Raw genomic sequence first — 22,363 nt, forward strand, 5'->3', positions numbered from 1 at the left:
ACCTACAAAATCTAACTATGCAGACTGTGAAGTGCAGAGTTTTCTGAGGAATGTAAGAGAAGCCAAAAACCAGGCTTCAATTAGACAGCTTGCTACATCTCACCATGCAGAGGAGACAGCATGTAAACTATCCATATGCATTAATTATAATCTCCTCCCCTACCTTCCATTTTTCAGCTTGCCAAGTTTCTCCCCTAACTGAATTGTCCTGCTTTTCCTGTGTGGAAAAGGAGCAGTCATCTGGGGCTTGTTTGTAGCTATGACTAGGGATCTATCCCTAAGAAATTAAAAAGACATGGGCACAACCCAAAAAACACTGACCCATGATTTAATATCTTTATCAAAGATCTGGGCATGAGGATAAAGTGCACCCTCAGTAAGTTTGCTGACGACACCAAGTCAGGTGGGAATGCTGATCTGTCTGAGGGTGGGAAGGCTGTACAGAGGGATCTGGACAGGCGGATAGGTGGAAGTCAATGGTATGAGGTTCAACAACGCCAAGTGCCAGGTCCTGCACTTGGGCACAACAAAACCATGCAGCGCTACAGGCTTGAGGAAGAGTGGCTGCAGAGCTGCAGAAAATGGCAGAAAACAAGCTGGGGGTATTGGTTGATAGCTGGCTGAATATGAGCCATCAGTGTGCCTACAACAAAACCATGCAGCGCTACAGGCTTGAGGAAGAGTGGCTGCAGAGCTGCAGAAAATGGCAGAAAACAAGCTGGGGGTATTGGTTGATAGCTGGCTGAATATGAGCCATCAGTGTGCCTGATGGCCAAGAAGGCCAAGAGCATCCTGGCCTGTATCAGGAATAGTGTGGCCAGTAGGACCAGGTAAGTGATTGTCCCCCTGTACTTGGCAATGTTGAGGCCAAACCTCAAATACTGTGTTCAGTTTGGGGCCCCTCACTACAGGAAAGACATTGACATTCTGGAGTGTCTCCAGGGAAGGGCAATGAAGCTGGTGAGGAATCTAGAGCACAAGTGTTATGAGACGCAGCTGAGGGAACTGGGGTTGTTTAGCTTGGATAAAAGAAAGCTGAGGGGAGATCATATCACTCCCTAAAACTACCTGAAAGGAGGTTGTAGCAGGTGGGAGTTAGTATCTCTTTCCCAAATAACAAGTGATAGGACAAAAGGAAATGGCCTCAGGTTGTATGAGGGAAGGTTCAGTTTGGATATTAGGATACATTTCTTCACAGAAAGTGTTTTCAAGCATTGGAACAGGTTGCCCGGGGAAGTGGTTGAATCGCCATCCCTGGAGGTTTTTAATAGATGGGTAGACGTGGTGCTTAGTGACATGGCTTAGTGGTGGACTTGGCAGTGCTAGGTTAATAGTTGGAATTGATGACCTTAAAGGTCTTATTCAACCTAAATGAATATATGATTCTGTGATTCTATGACCTCATAAAGTTGGTATATGGGTTTGTTTTTTTTTTTTTTTTTTGCATTTAAAGTTGGGGATGGTGCCCACAGTGACACAGCTCATGTTAACGCTCATGACTAGTCTTTCCATTTCCCTGCCAAGTGACTGTGTTGTACTCACTCAACCAATTCCCTCCCCTGAATGTCAGCTATGAAATTTTAAGGGCTTCTAGGCTTGCGTCTTTAAGATCTGCCTCACAAAGCTTGCAATTGGCTGCATAATTTACTGGACAGGTATCCGCTTTATTTGGCTAAATTGGTGGCCATTGTTGCTGTTTCGACATTAGTTATACATATTGGTAATTACATTTTAAGGATTTTTTTTCAAACTTAAATAACCAATTGAACTGCAAATATTTAGGTAATCAAGCTTTCACTTGTAGGTCTTGCACAGGCTCTGAGCAAATGAAAGAGAAGATATCCACCCACTATCCTGCCAGAGTGTTACTGCGTCTTTTTAGACACAAATCCACTGGCAGCACCCAAGGTAGGACTCAAAATCAAGATCAAAAAATATTTTAAAGGACAGCAAGCATTGATCAGAATTGTCAGAGACCAGTGAAGAGGACAGTTGCTGGGTATAAAAATAGGATGCAATGTGATGGTTGTGTGTGTTAATACATTTATGAGTTTGGGCAGAAAGATGACCAGACACTTCATCTGTGCCTAATGCAATTTCATGCAGATTCTCACCAGTTGTGACCTCTTTGCGTTGCTCCAGAATGTTATGCCTGAAATAGCTTGCCCTCTTTATCCCAATATTTTTATTAGGCTTCTCCTGTTGCCAAAACCTACAAAATCTAACTATGCAGACTGTGAAGTGCAGAGTTTTCTGAGGAATGTAAGAGAAGCCAAAAACCAGGCTTCAATTAGACAGCTTGCTACATCTCACCATGCAGAGGAGACAGCATGTAAACTATCCATATGCATTAATTATAATCTCCTCCCCTACCTTCCATTTTTCAGCTTGCCAAGTTTCTCCCCTAACTGAATTGTCCTGCTTTTCCTGTGTGGAAAAGGAGCAGTCATCTGGGGCTTGTTTGTAGCTATGACTAGGGATCTATCCCTAAGAAATTAAAAAGACATGGGCACAACCCAAAAAACACTGACCCATGATTTAATATCTTTATCAAAGATCTGGGCATGAGGATAAAGTGCACCCTCAGTAAGTTTGCTGACGACACCAAGTCAGGTGGGAATGCTGATCTGTCTGAGGGTGGGAAGGCTGTACAGAGGGATCTGGACAGGCGGATAGGTGGAAGTCAATGGTATGAGGTTCAACAACGCCAAGTGCCAGGTCCTGCACTTGGGCACAACAAAACCATGCAGCGCTACAGGCTTGAGGAAGAGTGGCTGCAGAGCTGCAGAAAATGGCAGAAAACAAGCTGGGGGTATTGGTTGATAGCTGGCTGAATATGAGCCATCAGTGTGCCTGATGGCCAAGAAGGCCAAGAGCATCCTGGCCTGTATCAGGAATAGTGTGGCCAGTAGGACCAGGTAAGTGATTGTCCCCCTGTACTTGGCAATGTTGAGGCCAAACCTCAAATACTGTGTTCAGTTTGGGGCCCCTCACTACAGGAAAGACATTGACATTCTGGAGTGTCTCCAGGGAAGGGCAATGAAGCTGGTGAGGAATCTAGAGCACAAGTGTTATGAGACGCAGCTGAGGGAACTGGGGTTGTTTAGCTTGGATAAAAGAAAGCTGAGGGGAGATCATATCACTCCCTAAAACTACCTGAAAGGAGGTTGTAGCAGGTGGGAGTTAGTATCTCTTTCCCAAATAACAAGTGATAGGACAAAAGGAAATGGCCTCAGGTTGTATGAGGGAAGGTTCAGTTTGGATATTAGGATACATTTCTTCACAGAAAGTGTTTTCAAGCATTGGAACAGGTTGCCCGGGGAAGTGGTTGAATCGCCATCCCTGGAGGTTTTTAATAGATGGGTAGACGTGGTGCTTAGTGACATGGCTTAGTGGTGGACTTGGCAGTGCTAGGTTAATAGTTGGAATTGATGACCTTAAAGGTCTTATTCAACCTAAATGAATATATGATTCTGTGATTCTATGACCTCATAAAGTTGGTATATGGGTTTGTTTTTTTTTTTTTTTTTTGTCATTGGTGGTTGAGAATGAGAATGGGGAGCAATTAATTTTTTCATAAAACCTAGACCTAGGGCTGAGGAGAGAACAGGAAGTAATTTATCTGCAGTAAGCAAGCCTCAAGAGTCATAATTTCCCTGTTTGTGTTTCAGTTCATAGGAGTGCCATCCTGTTGTTTGTTTAATAAACTGTTTATTAACAGAAATCCATTAAGAGTGTCTCCTGTGAGACCTTTTCTGCATTCCGTGCTCTGCACTGAAACTAAGAACCCATTTTCATGTTCCTTTTGTTGTTTCTTGCTTTCACGCCCATTCAGAAACTTTAATGATTTTTTCTGAACTTTTTTACTGTTCTGCACAGAGAAAGATTCCTTAAAGGTGTTTAGATACAACCTCTGCCAGCCCCAGCATTGCCATACAGAAAAATAACGAGGTGTAAAAGATGTGTATATAAACCCCATAGTCTAAAATTGTATCAGCTCAATTTCTTTGCTAGGAAGTGGGAAAATTAGCTGTGCTATGTCATGTGGTGGATCAGGGTGGGAGGTAGCACATGTGGTCATAATAACTGGAAAGGGTTTGTTATATAAGGCTTTGCTCATTTTTAATAAAATTGCCCTTGAAACCCAGCTAGACCAGAAATTATTGGAAGCTTGCAATGATTTTTTTTTCTCAGCAAAGCATTCTGAAATTTCACATGGTGAAAATCACTTATCAGTGCATCTAAACTGAGTTTTATTTTAAAATACAGTTTTTAATTAAAGTTTGCAATTCTGAGCCTGCTGCTAGTGCCTGATATCTTGCTAAAAGGTCACAGCACTGGTGGCATTAATGGTATGAGAACACAATATAGGAGATTATGAATGTTTGAATTGTGTTTCAGAGCTGGTTTATCATTAGGAGGGGCTGCAGCTGTTCCTGACTAAAGGCAGGCTTAGTGATGAAAGTGAGGGGTTTGTTCCTTGGCTTAGTTGTAGTCACAAGCAATCCAGGCAGCTTCCTATGGTGGGGTGTGCAGGGAAGGGGCAATACAATACAGGCTGGGGGAGGATATGATAGAGAGCAGTCTTGCACAAAAGGATGTAGGGGTACTGGTGGATGAAAAGCTGGACGTGAGCCAACAATACACACTCACAGCCCAGAAGGTCAATTGCATCCTGGGTTGCATCAAAAGAAGTGTGGCCAGCAGATCGAGAGAGGTGATTCTCCCCCTCTACTCTGCTCTAGTGAGACCACATCTGGAGTAGTGTGTCCATCTCTGGAGCCCTCAGCACAAGAAGGACATGGACCTGTTTGAGCGGGTCCAGAGGAGGACCATGAGGTGATGAGGGGGCTGGAGCACCTCTCCACTGACGAAAGGCTGAGAAAGTTGGGATTGTTCGGTCTGGAGAAGAGAAGGTTCTGGGGAGACCTTATAGCAACCTTCCAGTACCTAAAGGGGCCCTACAGGAGAGATGTGAAGGGACTCTTTTATCAGGGAGTGGAACAATAGGATGAGTGGGAATGATTTTAAGCTAGAGCAGGGTAGGTTTATATTAGGCATTTGAAAAAAGTTCTTTACGATGAGGGTGGTGAAACACTGAAACAGGTTTCCCAGAGAGGTGGTGTAGGCCCCATCCCTGGAGACATTCAAGGTCAGATTCAATGAGGCTCTGAGCAATCTGATCTAGTTAAAGATGTCCGTGCCTACTGCAGGGGGGTTGGACTAGATGACCTTTAAAGGTCCCTTCCAACTCAACACATTCTATGATTCTAAATGGTTGTCTGTGGTCTCAGCTGCTTTCCTTGAGAATGATGGGGCTCCAGCAGCTCCCAGCACAGCCGCTGCAGTGCTGTGGTGGGCAGGGTGGAAATGGTGACTGGGGGGGCAGGCATGGTCACATCTCTGGAGATGATATGGACAAAAACTCCACCTCACTGTCCAAGCCCCATGCCTTTTTCTGAGTTGTCTTTACCAAGAACAGGAACTGCTTGATGTGGCTAGTGCCCCTTAAGTGACTTTGCCTGTACTGCTGGAAAGCCTTGAACTGGCTTGATTCCAGTTATATCTTGAAATGTACATCAGAAGATCCTATATCTACCTTACTGCAGCGACTGATACAGGGAACAGTGGAGTAGTGGACATTTGCCAGAGGAGAGATGAGCCGCAGCAGTTCTCAGAGTGACGTTGCAAACAGCTGAAGAGGAACAAATTTAATTTTGAAGCTTTAAAAGGACCTCACAAGATAGAGGTAAAAATAGCTGTTGTATTATGTGGGGCTGGCATTATTCTCTTCTGAGCTCCTGAAGCAGACTAGTTTCACACCTGCTGGCTCTGGAGGATATCTGAAGTTAAACAGAATGATAAATTTTGCACAGCAACTTGTGTAACAGTGGTGTTGCCTGAGCCATCAACCTAAAGTTGCTGCTGTGCAGGGGCAGGCAAAGGACAGGGATTGCAAATCCTCCAGGATAGCATGGAGGAAGATATTAAGAAGGTCTCAGAGCTGAGGTTCTACAGCAGTAAACACAAGACTAAGCTGTGTGCAAACAACCCCAAGGATAGATTGGATACAGCCATATTACCACTCTGGTCATAACTCTAAATTGCTATTACTTTAAAAATATATTGGGCTAGCGAAGGCTGAAACTAAGTGGAACATATTGCCATTGCCCAGAGGGCTCTGGCATACAACCACCACTGAAAGCAGAAACGATCATTTGCAAACAGGACAGAAACAAGAGCTCTGATAGTCAGAGTTATCAGGGCTATGCTCTTCAGAACATCTGCCAGATGAACCGTGGCATAAACTCCAGTGTTAGATTATACATGTTGGGATGTTGGGTTTTGTTGTTATTTTCCTTTAAAATTGCTGTTTGGTCTTGGGTAGAATTATGCCTCTACCAAAGCTACTGCTGAGGGTGAGACTCCAAAGAAAGCAATTAGAACTAGCACAGGGTATCCGAGAGAGCATATTTCTAAACTTACATTATGAAAGTATGAAAGTGAGTTATCAACAGCAGAGAAGTGTTTCTTAAATATACTGAGGTGTTCAGAATGCTTCAGAAAATAAACAAATAAATGAGAACCTTTAAAGATTTTACATTTAGAAGTAGAAAATCTAACCCATATCCTCAGTCATACTGGGGAAACCGCTATGCCAAAAACACTACCTACGACAGCTAAAACTGTCTATACAGTGAGATAAGAAAATAGGCATTTTCTGTTTACTTTTCTGATATAGAAAAGAAACTATGCTTGTTCTAAACTACTATTGTTGTTTTTCTGAAGTATCCTTTCTGTAAAAAGCAAACCAAACTTTATTTTTCAGAGCCTTGGGAACTGTGACACTTTCAAGAGACTAAGTCTATGGAAAGACTTAGACTATTTCTCAGTCTAAGTCTGAGAAACAGAGGTTTCAGGTCATGGTTATCAAAAAAGACTTTTGTCACTGCAGAGAAATACATGCTCTGGCAGAAGAGGTTACAGTACTGCCATACTGGAAGGGAAGCAAAGGTCTTTTTTTCCCAAAACAGCTTTAGAGGGGCAATAACCACCCCTGGATGAGCAGGCTGGACTTGGGGACATGATTCATCTGGTACTAATGAGCTTTTTGCTGCCTCAGAAGAGGTGAGATAACACAAGGTGTTTCAGAGATTAGCTGACTACAGTAGGTAAATTGCTTTTATGTGTTGAAGATTTTTTATTATGCTGACTCCTATTAGGGTTATGTTTGGCTGAGGAAGGAGGAGGAAGTGGAAAACTGTTATTCTAAGATCTTTGTTCAGAGGTTTGTGTTAAAGGTTCAAGGCCAAGCGCTATATTTTAGAAACTGAATGAGTTTCTCAACACAGCTTTTGTGTTGTTCAGCACTGAGAAAACTGACCTGAAAATAATGACTTTTGAGAAAGGTAAAGACTAAACATCTTTCAGTTTCCTCATTAAAATCTTCTCATTATTAAAAAAGTTGTTCACTTAAGACAGCAAGTTGCTGTTTTGTATTTCATCTGTCCACTGAGCCTGGGGCTTCTGAAAAGTTTATACTGTCAAGCAGACAGAAAAAGCATAAAATTGTAGGACCCAATTGCCCAAAGTAAGAAAGCAAATCCAGGATTTAAATCCAGGCTGCCTCATTCTTGCACCCTACATGTAGCCTGAGGATGCAGTTTTGGCCAGTAGCAGGCTACTCTGTACTAGCTAGTGTCACATAGACTAACACATAGTTCTTATTCTTATGAAAAAAAAATATAATCCCTGATAAGAGTCTCCATGTGCCTTGTCCTTTTAAAAACAAAGTTAACCACTGGAAGAGGCTTTGCATGTAAATGAGGTTCTCTTCAGGTTTCAAATCTAATCAAAATGGATGCAACTTTCTTCTAAAGAATATGCAAACTACTTGGTCAAACATCCTTCAGCCTCTAAGTTTATCACCAGCCTGATGTCAGTCTGGAAATCCCAACTTTCTTAAGAGATGATAAATGTTATCTGCCAATCTCTTCCGCTGAATAAACTCTGTTTGATCTGCATTAATCACACTTGGCAGAAGCTGTTCAAGCCTGCTAGCAGCAACCCTGGTGAACAGCTTGGCATCATTGCTTAATAATGAATTGGAACAGTATGAAAAACAACATGAAGGAGTCTTCTTTTCATTCCCACCCCAAAGTTAATGAAACACACATTAAAGTGAATGGTTTAAAATATTCAATAGATGTGAAACTGTCTTATTATAATCATATTATTATTCTCAAGGGCAAAATATATCCCTGCTTTTTTTCACTTTTCTGCTATACTACTATGTGCTAGAAGCGCACAGAACTGAGAAATACCAAGTACTTCTATAATTTTCTGTACTTTTCATAATTTTAATAAATAAGTGTTCAATTTTCTGAATCAATCTTCACAAATTTTTCCCAAGAATGTTTGAGTCATTATCACTTTCACTTCAACATGGTTGAGCATAGTTCACAGCTCAGCTCTGCCTGTCATTTTTCTCAGTCAAGAGAGGGGGTCAGAGACAAGTCTGTGCACCACTTCAGTCCAACAACCCCTGTTGTGAGGGGCTTTTCTGGTATTTAAGCAGTGAGTGAAACACATGCTGAGTATTTCTACAAAAATGCTAGATCTGGTTGGAGTTTCACATTCAGAAAATGCTTCAAAGTACTTTTCAGTAACTTTGCTTGAATGTGTGGATACACTAAACTCAGTGGGACTGTTGCCACAGGAAATGTTCAGGACAGAAATAAAGCATTGGAAGAAACAGCTATTAGAGTACTCAGGGAGGGTAAGAAATGTACTCCTGTGGGGTTGCATAGCACATGCCTTGGTTTTGAATAAATGGGAAGAAAGAGCAACAAAGAAAGGAAGCTGGGAGGGAAGTGCAGAAAATGGAGCCATATCACTGAAAAAATGAGGTGGAAGAACAGAAAAGAAAAGAATTGAGGAAACAAGGAAAGCCCAGAGTGTGAATACCTAGTTTAGTTGTGGTCAGACGGAGAAAATAGTATTTTGAAAAAAGAAAAGATCTTCCTCAAAAAATTCTGTGACCTCCCATTCAATTTCTAAGAATTCCTGGTGCACAGAACCTGCTCAACAATGACTTACAATGTTTTACTGAGGAATCTCTCTTGTAAAAAAAAGCATTGGTAAAAACAGCACTATTGACAAAGGAAAACCCACCAATGATTTTTTTCCCCTAAAAAGGATGTTAAACTTATCTAGAGACATTTAAAAATATTTCCATGTTAGGAGAGAATACGGATGTAAGGATAACACAGCTTAAGCCTCAGCCTTTTGAGACTAAAAGACAACTTATATAGAGGTTTTTGGAAGTGCTATCGTAACCATGTGTTACTCATGTCCCCTCTGGTTCTTTTTGTAAACTTTCATTTCTGGATAGATGAAGTTGCTTTCAATAAACCACTTTAATTAGTAAAAAACCCCATATTTCTTCCTAGTACTCCAACAGATTCAGTGAATGCATTCTATTTAGGTATAAACTTCCTCCTCTAGCCTGCAATATAAACTATTATTGTGGGGTTTTTTTTCTAAATAAAAACTGTATAATCTTAACTTGGAGAGACATGCCCTATGAAATCATTGCAGTTAAAATTACAATTAACCTTCCCATCTTCCTCAGGAATTTATTGCATTGCACAAAATTTTATTACAGATGGGAAATGCTCAGAAGAAAGAAAGAAAGAAGGAAGGAAGAAAAGGAAGGAGGGCATAAACACATATCAGGTAAGACATTAACATGATGTATGACATTGTTTCTGAAGCTTGTGGATTTGGACAACAAGGGACTGAGGAAGGAATAAATTAAATAACAATATTTTGGAAGATGTGTCCCAACACCTCAGTTTTGTGATGGCTGCAGATGCTACTTTTGTTCTTAAAGAAAAATACTAAATAGTTTTAACATAACTCTTCAGACAAAGTATGAAGTCCTTCTCCTCTGTGCTTATTCTGGTTTTGGCGATATACCAGACATTCATGTCTACTTTGAAGAAATCTGCATTGTGTAAAATAGAAACATCTACCATTTCACTAGTCAGAAGCAAGAAATTAAATCATTGTAGTTCTGAGGTTTTTAGAACATATGCTTTTGTTGTCATCATGAAGATATATAGTTCTTCAGTCCATATCCTTATCAGTCAGTCAGTCTTTACTACAGTTAATCAACAGAATTTCAAAAAGAATCTATACATTAGTGGCTTGGAAGTCTATGTAAATATTTTATTAATTGCTAGTACACCAAAAGATTTCCTATTACTGGCAACATATGTTTTCTTTCTTGCTCACACATACACACAGTGTCTCATTAATTTAAAGGGATTTGATACATGATGATTTCTCTTGAAATTCACTTTTGGCTATACCCACAAATAACCTATATGCAAAAATAACCTATGCTTTTAATTTTAGTTCATTAAGAAATACAGTAACCAAGTGGCAATATATACATATAAAGTATAATATATTAATTCAAATTGCTCTCTCTTGTCTAAGAAGCTGTCAATTTAATGAGACATCACAAATAATGTGCTATCTCAAAAAAAAATCCCTCAGCTATAATTGCTCAAACCACATATTCTATCTCTAAACTACATTTTCACTGCATGTGTAACATTTTTAAAGTGATGTTGACTGTAATGCCTCTTATTCTGAACATTCTTCACTTACTGGCTGGAAATTCCTTCTTGATATAAAGGGGAAAAGTATAAAATGCTTCTAGACATCTAGGGAAACCACTAGAATACAGATTAAATTCTTTACAAGTTTTTGATATGTCAGGAGTCTACTCTCTGAGATGCAGTTAAGCTAGTCAATAATGAGGCAGTGTTAATTAGTCGACGTGCTTGTACTGGAGCATCATCTTACATACATAAGACCTAGCAAGGGCCTATTCTTTTTCTCTAGTATTCAAAGGAGATCTTCCTAAAGCCTCTACTGAAAACCAAATCTAACCACACGAAACAGGAAGAATATAAAAAAGGAAAGAATATAAATGAAAAGAAAGAAATATATGAAAGAAGAATCTAACAAAAAGGTATGGACATAAAGTATGGAAAGAAAAAAGCATGGGTAAAATTTTCAAAAGCACCTTATTCCCAGATTGAGCAATGCCAAATTATGCTGATTTGAAATTTACACCCATGTCCTGAGATATCTGCTCGCAGGTATTTTTTAAACCCAGGACTCTAAAAGCAGCTGATGCTCAGGGCGTTTTTGTTAGCAACTTTTGTATTTTAAATGTAGATGTTCAAAGAGAGAGTCATTTATAATGGGATGATATATACATATCGGTAACCATAGTGTCTCAATTTCATTTTCATTTTTGATGTTTTGGGGTTTTTCTGTAAATTGCAAGGTTCCTGTAATCTCAGTTCTCTCAACACAGATGTTTTGGTGGAAAAGGATAATTTATGAGCAGTGATACCATTTTGGAAATATGCAGCTTTTAGTATCAATCTGAATTTTTCAGATAAAGCATAAGAGTAGAAATTGTCTTGACTAAAATAGGACATAGAAGCCCTTAAAAAGGCTAACATAAATAGCAGGCAACTGTTTAGATAAATTTTTTTGTTTGTTTATGAAGATTAAAGGACTTATTACTCTTCTGAAGTGAAACTTCAGTGCCCTGGGGAAAAAAAAGTCTGCTTAGAAATTCAGGTAATGCTTACAGATACTCACCTCTATGGGGTGATATAGTGCTCACCTCTGTGGGGTGAAATAGCTGAGAAAACTTTTACATAGCACATTTAAAAACTTGAAACATTATTAGCAACACTGAAATCTTTCCTTGCTTCAACACGGTATGCGTTTTAATAGTCATATATTTACACCATAGAGAAAAGGTTTATTATTATTTATCATTGAATTCACTTAGCAAATAAAAATGAAATTAGTAAGTACTCTGCTGTCTTTCTTTCAAAACACTGTCATTGCAGAATATTCAGGACTGTGAACTACCTGGAGATTAAAAGGTGATCTCGGGGTAATGAACAATGAATCTACTGCATTCTGAATAGATGAATTTGATCAAGATGCTATAAACACTACTGTTATAGAGATGTAAAAATGATGGAGGCATATTTCCTCAGATGGTTCATGAGGATTTCTGATGAGCACCTTTTTGGGCTTCTTTTTCCTGCTGTAAACTTCAGTGTTGACAACCAAATCATGCCCCAAGTTTTAACTTCCCAATTACAGGCAGTTGGAATCTTGAAGTGTATTCATGTTTTCAGGGGAAGAAACCAGTCATTCTCATGGAGATCTCAAGGGCTTCTAGCCCAAATATTCCTCCTATATGGATTTGACTCTCTGGCTAACCTGCCAAGTCCCTCCTCAACTTTTTTTTTTTTTTCCTTTTTTTTTTTTTTTCCCCTCAAGCCATGGCCATGTTTGCTGGTGGTGTTCACTATTGCTAGCTGTGTTCATCAACACCCTTTCATTTACAGTGACCATGGTAGTGTTTTTACTGCAAATTTATCTAGAACTACTGACAGAATTTGAAGTGCAAACAAATAAACAAACAGGTCTAGTGAGAGTCATGGCAGATTTGCACTTGTCTTCCAGGGAGCTGACAATGACTTAATTCTTTACAAGTAAATGCCATCTTTCTTTGAGGGAAATGGCCATTAGAGTATCTGAAATGACATGTGAACCTTTAAAATAATAAGATGCAGCACAATAAAACATACAGTAATTTTTTCACTTAAAAACAAAAATCCAGATTCAAAACTAAAATAAAGGCAAAGACATAGTATATTTCAAGTCATTTTTTCAAATCGGATCACACAAGAAGCAGATAAAAGTAACCAAGTGTCACCTGACTTGAGGAATAGAAAAAAGCTGTTTGAACATAAAGGAATGAATGTGACAGGCTTATTTTTGGACTGTTAGAGAACCAGAAGTGCAGACAGTTGACTACAACAAATGTAATCAGAAACAGTGGTTACCTACATTAATTTTGATAATTAGAAACAACTGCAAATTTTTTTCAATACTGAGGTACAGTGAGAAGCACGCAGGAGTAATATTTCCTTTTCTTTGACATAGCGGAAATTCTGAACTTTTATTTGAACAGTGGAAGTTATATTATTGCATCTAGAATTTGGGAGAATGCGGGTTTGAACGTATGTACGGGTTCAGTTTTAATATTTCTTTTAATCATGTAGCCAAGTTTCATTTATCTCTTGGTTTTACCTTAGATTGTGATGGGTCTTCCATGGAAGTATTTTATACCTTAATTACTTTAAAAAAAAATTGTGTCAAGGCTCTAATGGTGAATACCTCTAATGATAAACTTTGGTAGCGTTATAATCTTTGTAAAACTGCTTGCCCAAAAGATGTGATAGTATCGCCAGGTCCCATATCTCAGTCAACACAGATTCCCCTTATGGACCTTGGTTACTATTTCTTCAAATGGTTTATTTGATTGCTTTTAACTCTAGGAGCTCACAAAAGATGTTCCTGTGTTTCTAGTTATGGGTTTTTCAAACACTCCACAGGTTTCTGGAGATAAACTAGACAGATATATGTAGGTTAATTTGATTGCTTATTATGACATAGACTTTGAGATCCGGCTCTGTCATCATTTATCTTGCCAGGTGATGTCTTTTCTAGAACTTTTAAAAATAGGATCAGTCTAGAGAACAAAAAACTTTTCCAGTTTGATGGTTAACTCTACTTTTGAAAGCCTGCAGGGTTTCTTCCAAGGCATCTCACTTGGGCATCTGACCACCAGCAATCACCTTTATCCCTGTGGACTTCATCCCTTGCTGTGAAGATGAGTTTATGGATTAAGCTTCTTGCCATAATCAGCTTAACAACTCTGACTTTATCTTACTATTTGCAGTTGCTGGTTGCTGCTGTCTGCCAGGGCACTGACAGAGTTAATGGAAGCCTTCATAAAACATAGCATTGTTTTCCCTGTAGACAAAATAACTGCAAGGAAAAAAGTGAAGATACGAATTAAATGTTTAAACAAACATCTTTAAACAAGACATGCTACATACCAGGTAATAGCTGTGAAAGAATTGAGACCTAGTTTGATAAAAGCACATTCCTATTTGTCTTCAGATATTTGTTCCACCCTGAGCTCATGCCTAATTGTTTAAAACCTTTTCCTCTAGCCTCTTCCTCAATAATAATAAAGAAAAAAAAAAAAAAAGAAATTGTTATTTGCAGTTTTACTAAGGAAGGAGAAGAGAAAGCAAGCAGAAGGGCAAAGTTCGAAGCTCTTCGGGCTGCTTTAATTTCAAAAAATTTGCAACAATTAATTTTTGTTCTCTATAAAACATATAAATTATGGACTGTATTAGGGTAACCAACATTTTTTTTTTGATCCTTCAATGTTCATGACCTCACATCACAAATAAAGACTACTGTTTCACACTGATACCAGCAGTGAAGTCTGAACAGGTGACAGGCTGACACATCCCTTGTAGCATTAAAGTCCTTGTCCTAGTAGCAACAGATGCAGAGAAATTTAATGTTTAACTGAATATATGAAAAAGAGAACAAAATTTTCTCTAATGTAATTGCACCTGAGCTTAGACAATAAAAGGAGCATACATTTGTTATTGACTGAGGAAGGAAAGCTAAATGCTCTGCCATCTGGGGATTTTAAAGAGCAGTCGTTTGAAATATTCTCAAAATGAAAGGGAGCAGAATGATCCGTGTGTTGGTGAAGGAGAGAATGATTTGAATTAAATTTGCTACTATTGGTTCTAAGAGAGTATTGGTCATCATAACCCTGGAGGTAAGAAAGGTGTAATTGCCTTCCTGCAATGACAGGTGGAGTTCATGTAGGAATACTTCCTAAAAAGTCAAGGGAAGTATCCGCCAACTGCCTGGTAATGCAAGCCAAATTATCTGCTCATAGAAATAGATAAGACCCCATTGACATTGGAGGAGTTTTATCCATTTACAATAGCAGGGATCTGCCTTCTAACTGAGGTTTATTGTTGTACACATTCTGCCCTGGTGTCATTCTGTAATTACTATAGAAAATAGTGTATTCACTTGATAACTTCTTCTAGCAGAAAAGCAATTAGCCTGCCAAGTGACTTGATGTTCCTAAGAAGGTACTGAAGTTTTGGAGGTTGGAAGTTTTAATAGAAAGAAATAGAAGTGAAAGAGGGAAAGTATCTGCATGGCAAACAGCGTACAAGGGAGAGTTCTGGGTAGAGAGATAGAGATGGCCATTTTACAAAGTACAATTCACAATAAAAAGCTCAAGCTTTAATGTGATACCAAAACCAGAAGAATATTTTACTAACCCACTAACTCCTTTCAGTATTGACTCTTTGCAATACTGAAAAATACACATGGACTTTCTACCCGAACAAATCACTTAGGCTATTCATGGCTAGGTGAGCAGTAGCCACATTATACAAGATCACTTGTCACATCTCTCTGATCTAAAATATTATTGATGCAAGAAGGAAAGAGGTTCTTCTACACAGAAGAGTTATTAGCATATGAATAGCATTGTTAATGTGTAAAATACTGTTTGACCAGTGCTTCAGCCCTAATTCACTGGATTAGGCTGGCACTGATGAAATCTCAGTTTACTGGGCACAAAGGCAGAGATGGAAATGCTGGTGGATGGCTCAGATTGTTGCAGTATTGTTATCACAATAGCATGAAGTGTTATTATTTTCCTATGGAAATCATGACAATTTCTCTCATACAGAAAATAGATGCAACATATGATGGACTGTGCAACGTTTGAAAAAACTGCCTAGGCAGTTAGGGAATGGAAGAATAAATTAGATAAAGTGCAACAACCTTAAAGCATAATAACCATTTTTGAATCTATTAGAGAGGAAAATGATTTTGCAAACTGTGATTTACCTGGCTCTGTAGAGCTGTATTGCATGCCTCTGTTGCATTTTCTTTTCTCTTTATAACTGGTCAAACAACAATTTAGAATCAATAGGTTGTGGAATATTAGAATGTCAGTATCTATTGAAAATTAACTGTTTTATGGTGATCTGATCTAATTCAAATCAATGCAGATATCTTTAAAAAATATGTTCTGTGTTGTTGGCAGAGCCATATAGGGATGTTCGGCAAATAAAATGCTCCCAATTGTCTGTTTTTTTATAAAAAGTCTTAATGTTAATTGAATCTCTATTTATTGTTAGCTTATGGTCTTTTTTATTTCATGCAAACTAGATTTAAAAAAAAGACATAATTCGCAGAAAAATGTATTCTAAGAGATAGAGCCACATGTGTGTAAAGAAACATTATTCCCAGATGGTACTTCACTCACATGTAGTTGGGACAAGCAGAATGTCAAGTCCACGTATGCCTAGAGGCTCCATGTTTTTAGATGCAGGAGAAATCCATAGATTGTATTTCACCATCTACTTTTAAAAAATGTAAATAAATCACCATCCATTTAAAAACCCCTCCTTTGAAAACCCCAATCAAATTCCTAAAAGCCTCCAAGCAGCCTTATTTCAGCTTGGTAAAACATTATAAAGACAGAAGAAAGTAGATCCGTGCCTTTGCTAGACAATGCTTCTGAGGAGACAAGGAACACAGACTAGAGCTAAGATAATGGGTTTTTAAAACGGTTTTTCTTCTGACAAAAATGCACATTTATCTAAGTTCATCAACTCTTCTTGAAATCTTAATTTTTTTCATGGAAAAAAATAGGTGGGTGGGAAAGTCTTCTAGTTGGCATTTGTTAAGGGAAACATTTAAAATTCTGCTTCACTTTAAGTTTAAAAGGAGAAATGAACTTTCTGTGTCCAAGAAAACAAAGTTTGGTCAAATATGAATAGGCATGCAGCTCTGAGGTGACAACATCAGTAAGAACAATTGCAAGAGAAGTCACCTCATGCATCTTTCAGAGGATGTACAAGAGTAGGAGTTTCCACTACTGGTCAGAGACTACAGTTTGTGGGAAACGTCCTGAAGGAGCAAGAGGAGTAAGGCGGCAGAAGGTCTCATAAATACTGGTGGGCTTGTCCTTCCCTACTTTCTAGGTTTTGCAGGGACAGAATCCTGCAGAGTCATGCACAGGTATCCTACAGATCCCTCGTCTCACCTAAAGGCATGAAATCCCCAGGCTAAGGAAAACACTTAAAGGTAAAATTTTATTTGCAAACACATTGCTTTGAGTGCATATTATTTTTCAGGAATATTAGATGTAATGAACAAATCCTGAAAGTGCAACAGGCCACACCACTGCAATCAGTTTTAATATTGCTTCAGTCGGGAGAGCTGAATCAACACTCGTTTGGTTCATAAGTTTCAAAAAAGGCAATTACTGCATTTAGCAGTTACCAGAAAATGTTGTACTGAATACAAATCGGGGATTTTGTTAGACCAGCTGTAATAATCTTGCTTAAAAATGCACATAGCTTCCTTTCTCCCACACATATACAAAATACTAGCATCTTATGTATTCCTTGACTGGACACACAGAGAACACCACTTTCAACTTCAAAGCATATATTCAGATTTTGAGAAAGTACAAGTTCAAATCCAGAAAAAAAATATGCTCTTAATGAAAATTTGCATGCACTTTCATAAAAATGTCATAGTGTTATTTCTGTGTGAAGAGTCTCCGCATATAAAGGTATGGCTAAAACATATGTATAATTAGGAAAGTATTCAAGTTTAAGTCCACCATAGCTGCAAGCTGGGAGTGGTAGTTATATGCAATAGAGTTCAGTCTGCAAGTATTTGACATCAATATGCAATGTCAAATAATTTTCTAAGGCCAGATAGTCAGGAATAAAAATTCACAGATTAATTCAACACTTTTCACTGCTACACTTTTTAATGAATTCTCTCACTTAAATACAGAATTCCATAAGGCAACCTGTTAAAATAAAATTGAGATGCTTCCACCATCAATCTGTGCATGCTATAATATCACAACTCTACTATGGCAAAGTAAAGTCTGAGATATCTTGTTTAGGCATAGCTTTTAGTTTTTCATTGGTTTGGAGGGGAATTTAATGACAATTTTTTGATCTTCTAAAGGTTATTAGAAGAAAACATTGCTTTTTGTCTACACTCTGGTGTAATGACTTGTACATGTGTCTGTCCTATGTATTGGCCTCAGCTGCTTCACTCCAGCATAAAATATTTTCTGGTGAAGGTTGTACAAGTTATTCTGTGTACAGCCAGTGGTAAAAGCAGTTTTCTGAAATTGTCAGCTAATTCCAAGAGCAGAACTTGAAGTAATGCTTGTCTTGTCATTATATAAAACTTTACAGAAGGAGAAAAAATCATATAATTATCAGAGGTGACTCATGAAGCAAGATGTCTTACCTACTTTTCTTATTTCCAGCTATGCAACTTTCAGGAACTCTGCCATAAACTCATCCTCTCGTAAATCAATGTGCTTGCTTTGATGTATCCCCTTCTTCTGTCTGTTTAGACAGCAGCTTTTCCCCTCTCATTCCACACACACTCCCAAATTGTCCATTGCTGGCAGCTGTTTGCAGTGAGCTAGCATCACAGTTTTAATAAGCTGATTTGTGGAAAAAAAATTCTCTGAAGGCATATCAAGCACTTCAGACCTCTAATGAGTGGTAGTTATAGCCAAAGTTCAATAGTCGGTCTTTTGAGGTATTGAGAGATTATATCCTTTAATACTCTGAAATGAATAGAAAGCATCCTTATTTGATACTCATTTCTCAGCCTTACCAATTTCAGGATGTAATCTGGTGTCATGGAATGTGTGCATTACGTGTGCATTGGCATATCACCAGAACAGGAAGAAGCTGTTGTCTATAAAAGACCAATAAAACCCCAGAAATTGGGTGAATCAAAATTAATGTGTGTTTGTTTGTTTCTGCCAGGGACTACTTCTGTTTCTTCATCCTTGGCTCTGAGCTTCCAATAGATCAAATTGTCCCTTCTCTTTCATTTGAGTGACAACAGAGCCAACACTTGCTGAAACTTTTTTTAGTTCCTTGTGTTTCTCATCCCCTTTTTTTAAACTTCATTTTTCTCTTTTCCTCTCCAGAGATCCATCACAGCATTATGCAGCTCCCAAGTGTTATCTTTGATTTGTTTGGCAGTGTATGTCTAAATCAAAGAGAAGGGGCAGAAAGTATCCTGACTGACGTGCAACCTTATAATGATTTTCTTCCATAATCCCTCACATAGTGCCATTCAAGGAAAAGCTAAATAATTACTTTCAAAAGAAACTTCAGAGCTTCATGATCATGTTCTGCACATCAAAAGCTCATTCTGTATCTCAAGGGTATTAAATAGTCTATAGTGACAATCAAGTCAATTAAAACAAAACAAAACAAAAAAACAACAAACCAAAAATCAAAACCAAAAAGGAGCCAAACCCTTGAAATATACCCTAAAAAATCAGTGATCCCAGCTAGTTGGACTAGTCATCAGGCTTGATCCCAGACACCCAAAATATTCCCTTCTGTGACTACTGTGACTAATGTGTTACAGCAAAAGTCAATGAGGACTTCCTTGTGTTTCTTTATCACCAAATTAATGGTATTGAGCTGTCAATATGCTTCAGGTTTTCTAGCTCATATCAGATGCACCTGAAATCTTCAACTACAATGTAAGAGCAATTTTTTCTTTTCTACTGTGATGTTGAATTGAAGAGTAATTTCAATTGTTTGTTGTCAACATAAAAAGCATTCAGCAAATTATACTCACATCTCATTTCAAAGTTAGCTTAGCAAGAATTAAGCTCTTTTTTATGGAGCTGTTTATATTTTGTAATTATGGAGGACATTTTTTTATCTGTAGTCTGTGGTTCTATTGCCAACACACCTGTTTATTAGATATACCAATTTTCTTACCATATGTCAGTTTTAACTGTGTATCAGTACATACACACCACTACATATAATTATAGTAAAGCACACACATGCATATATATAGAAAACAAATACTTATTAAAATATACCTTAGTTCATTGATGTGCACGTTAACACATTTAAAGAAACCTTTCAATTCCTGAGTGCAACTCTTTCACATTGAAGCCAGTGTAAAGGAAACATCCAAGTGGATTTGCATGAGCTACACTCCTGTGATAAAGTTATGGCAATACGAAATGTGTCAACACTTGCATTTCTTCAAAGTTGAATTAATTTTATTTTTTTCTTCACATTTTTTTTTAAATACCTTTGGCTTTGTGACATGTACCCTTCTGGACACCCTCAAGTGCAATGTAAGAAAAACATTTGCAAGCTACAAGCTGAACCATACATTCCCAAATGTCCATTTCAGTCTGTGAGATCCCCCAGGCGCCTAAACTTTTACCTTCTAAACTGCTCAGGTTCTGTTAATGTAATACCCAGTAACATAGCCATCATGCCTGAGCTAATGGGAACAATTTCACGCCTTACGACCATTTTCTATACTTTGAGAAGTCTTTTCCTCTGGGCAAATTCAGTGTATTGTCTTAGCAATCACAGCAGCGATGAGCACTTCCATCAAAATTACAACCAGAGGAGATTATGTCATTCTCTAATTTTTGATCAAGTTAATAACAGGGGCTACCATTTGGGAAAGGGAAAACTTACCTTCTTAAATATCAGAAAGTTCAAACTTATATTACTTTCTCTTACCACATAAGCATCCTCATTAATGATTAGAATCAGAATTTTCTTTCATTTCCCTCTATTGTCCGTTTGGCCCTCTGAATCCTGGCATTTTTTTTTAATTTTAATTTTTTTTTTTTTTTTTGAAGGATAGTGGCAATGAAGAGTTTTTCTTTCTTGGTCTGGTGTATTACCATGTGCTTAGGACATTACAAGAAGGTCAAATCTATGAGCTTAAAGGACTTCTGGCTAAGGAAGGTCAAGAATTGTACTTCTAATCTAAGGTAAATTTATATTGGCACAACTGTAGGGTAGCGATGATATGCCTTCTTTTTGTCCTATTATCCTAAAACCCAGTCATCCTCAAAAACTCACTTTGAGCCTAAATGCATGAATACATTTCTTGGATATATATCTGTCGTAGAAGTGTAAGACCAAGAAACTGTGGTCCAAAAATCAGTTTTAAAGGTGTCAAGAAAAAGGCAGAATGGTGAAACTGAACAGGGATCTTATATTACAAGCATGTCAGCAGACACAACTTATAAATTTATGAGTTCAGGATGTCAATTAGGAACAAATACTACACAGTGTGTAGGCAAATCCAAGCTTGGAATGATGACTCAAAATGTGTGAACCACTCACTCAGTATTGGGAAGTTACATTGGACAGTATCTCAACCCAAAAGGAGGGCTTCCCATGACAGACCCGCTGCTCCAAGGAGAACTACTCAAAAGGGGGTCTCCTGTGGGGGCCCCATTTTATATCCTGGGCAGGATCTGAACTGTGGTCACGTACTGGTCATGGTCATACACAGCTCTCATTGGTTGAGGGGTCTCTTATGTAGGCTCATTGGCTGACGTGGTCTCTCTCTGTTGGACTTGGGTATCTAAGGTATATGGCTGGGGGAGGCTCTCCGTGCACATGACCTGCAGCTCATGCATTTCCTGCCAAGCTGGGCACCATGCCCCTATACAGTAGTGCTAGACTCACAGGAGGGAGGAGATGGAGGGTGTTCCTGCCACAAGATCCCAGTCTTACATAGATTATAGACTCAAAGACAACATTTCAAATGTGCATTCCTTTTGGGAAAATTTGCGCTGTTTGGGTTGTTATGACTCTCACACTTAGTTAAAATTCTTGTTCTATCTGTTCACTTTGGAGAGAATTTTAGACCAAATCTGGTTTTATGAATACAAAATCTCATGCTAAGTTGCTCTGGCCTTTTATTTGTGCACTTTCACTGGAATTGCAATAAGAACTCCAGATTGCAGAACTATGGACTATCATTGCTACCAGACTTGCTTGTATTGTATTAAGTGATGGTGCAAGCATGGAAAATTTGCTGTAGAGACAATAGTGAAAAACTTTGAAGTACCAAATGAGATAACTAATTTCAGTCACTTTTCTATTAAAATATTCAGAAATATGCTATGAGTTGAAGTTCATAGTGTTGGAGTACTTTATAGTATCAGTAAAATACATTCTTATTTAATGTCTACGTAGCATTCAAAGTTACATAATAATGTAATAATCACTTATTATTCAAAATTTTTTCATGTTCTGCATATGTGAGTTCAACTTCGCTGTTATTAGCAATTCAGCTGGTGTGGAAAATTATAGAAGACAGCATAAAAACAGAATCTAGCTTGACATAATGCTTCTTACTTTCAAGGCATCCCAATATACTTTATAGAATATGTTGTTGTTACTTATTAAAGACCTCCCATTAACTGGGAAAAGGTGTTTGATGACTTAAAAGATAATTGAGACTATGTTTCTTAATGTAAGACTAAAAAGAAAAAGCATTT

Source organism: Calidris pugnax, unplaced genomic scaffold, assembly GCF_001431845.1.
Source record: "Calidris pugnax isolate Ruff unplaced genomic scaffold, ASM143184v1 scaffold95, whole genome shotgun sequence".
Lineage (NCBI taxonomy): Eukaryota > Metazoa > Chordata > Aves > Charadriiformes > Scolopacidae > Calidris > Calidris pugnax.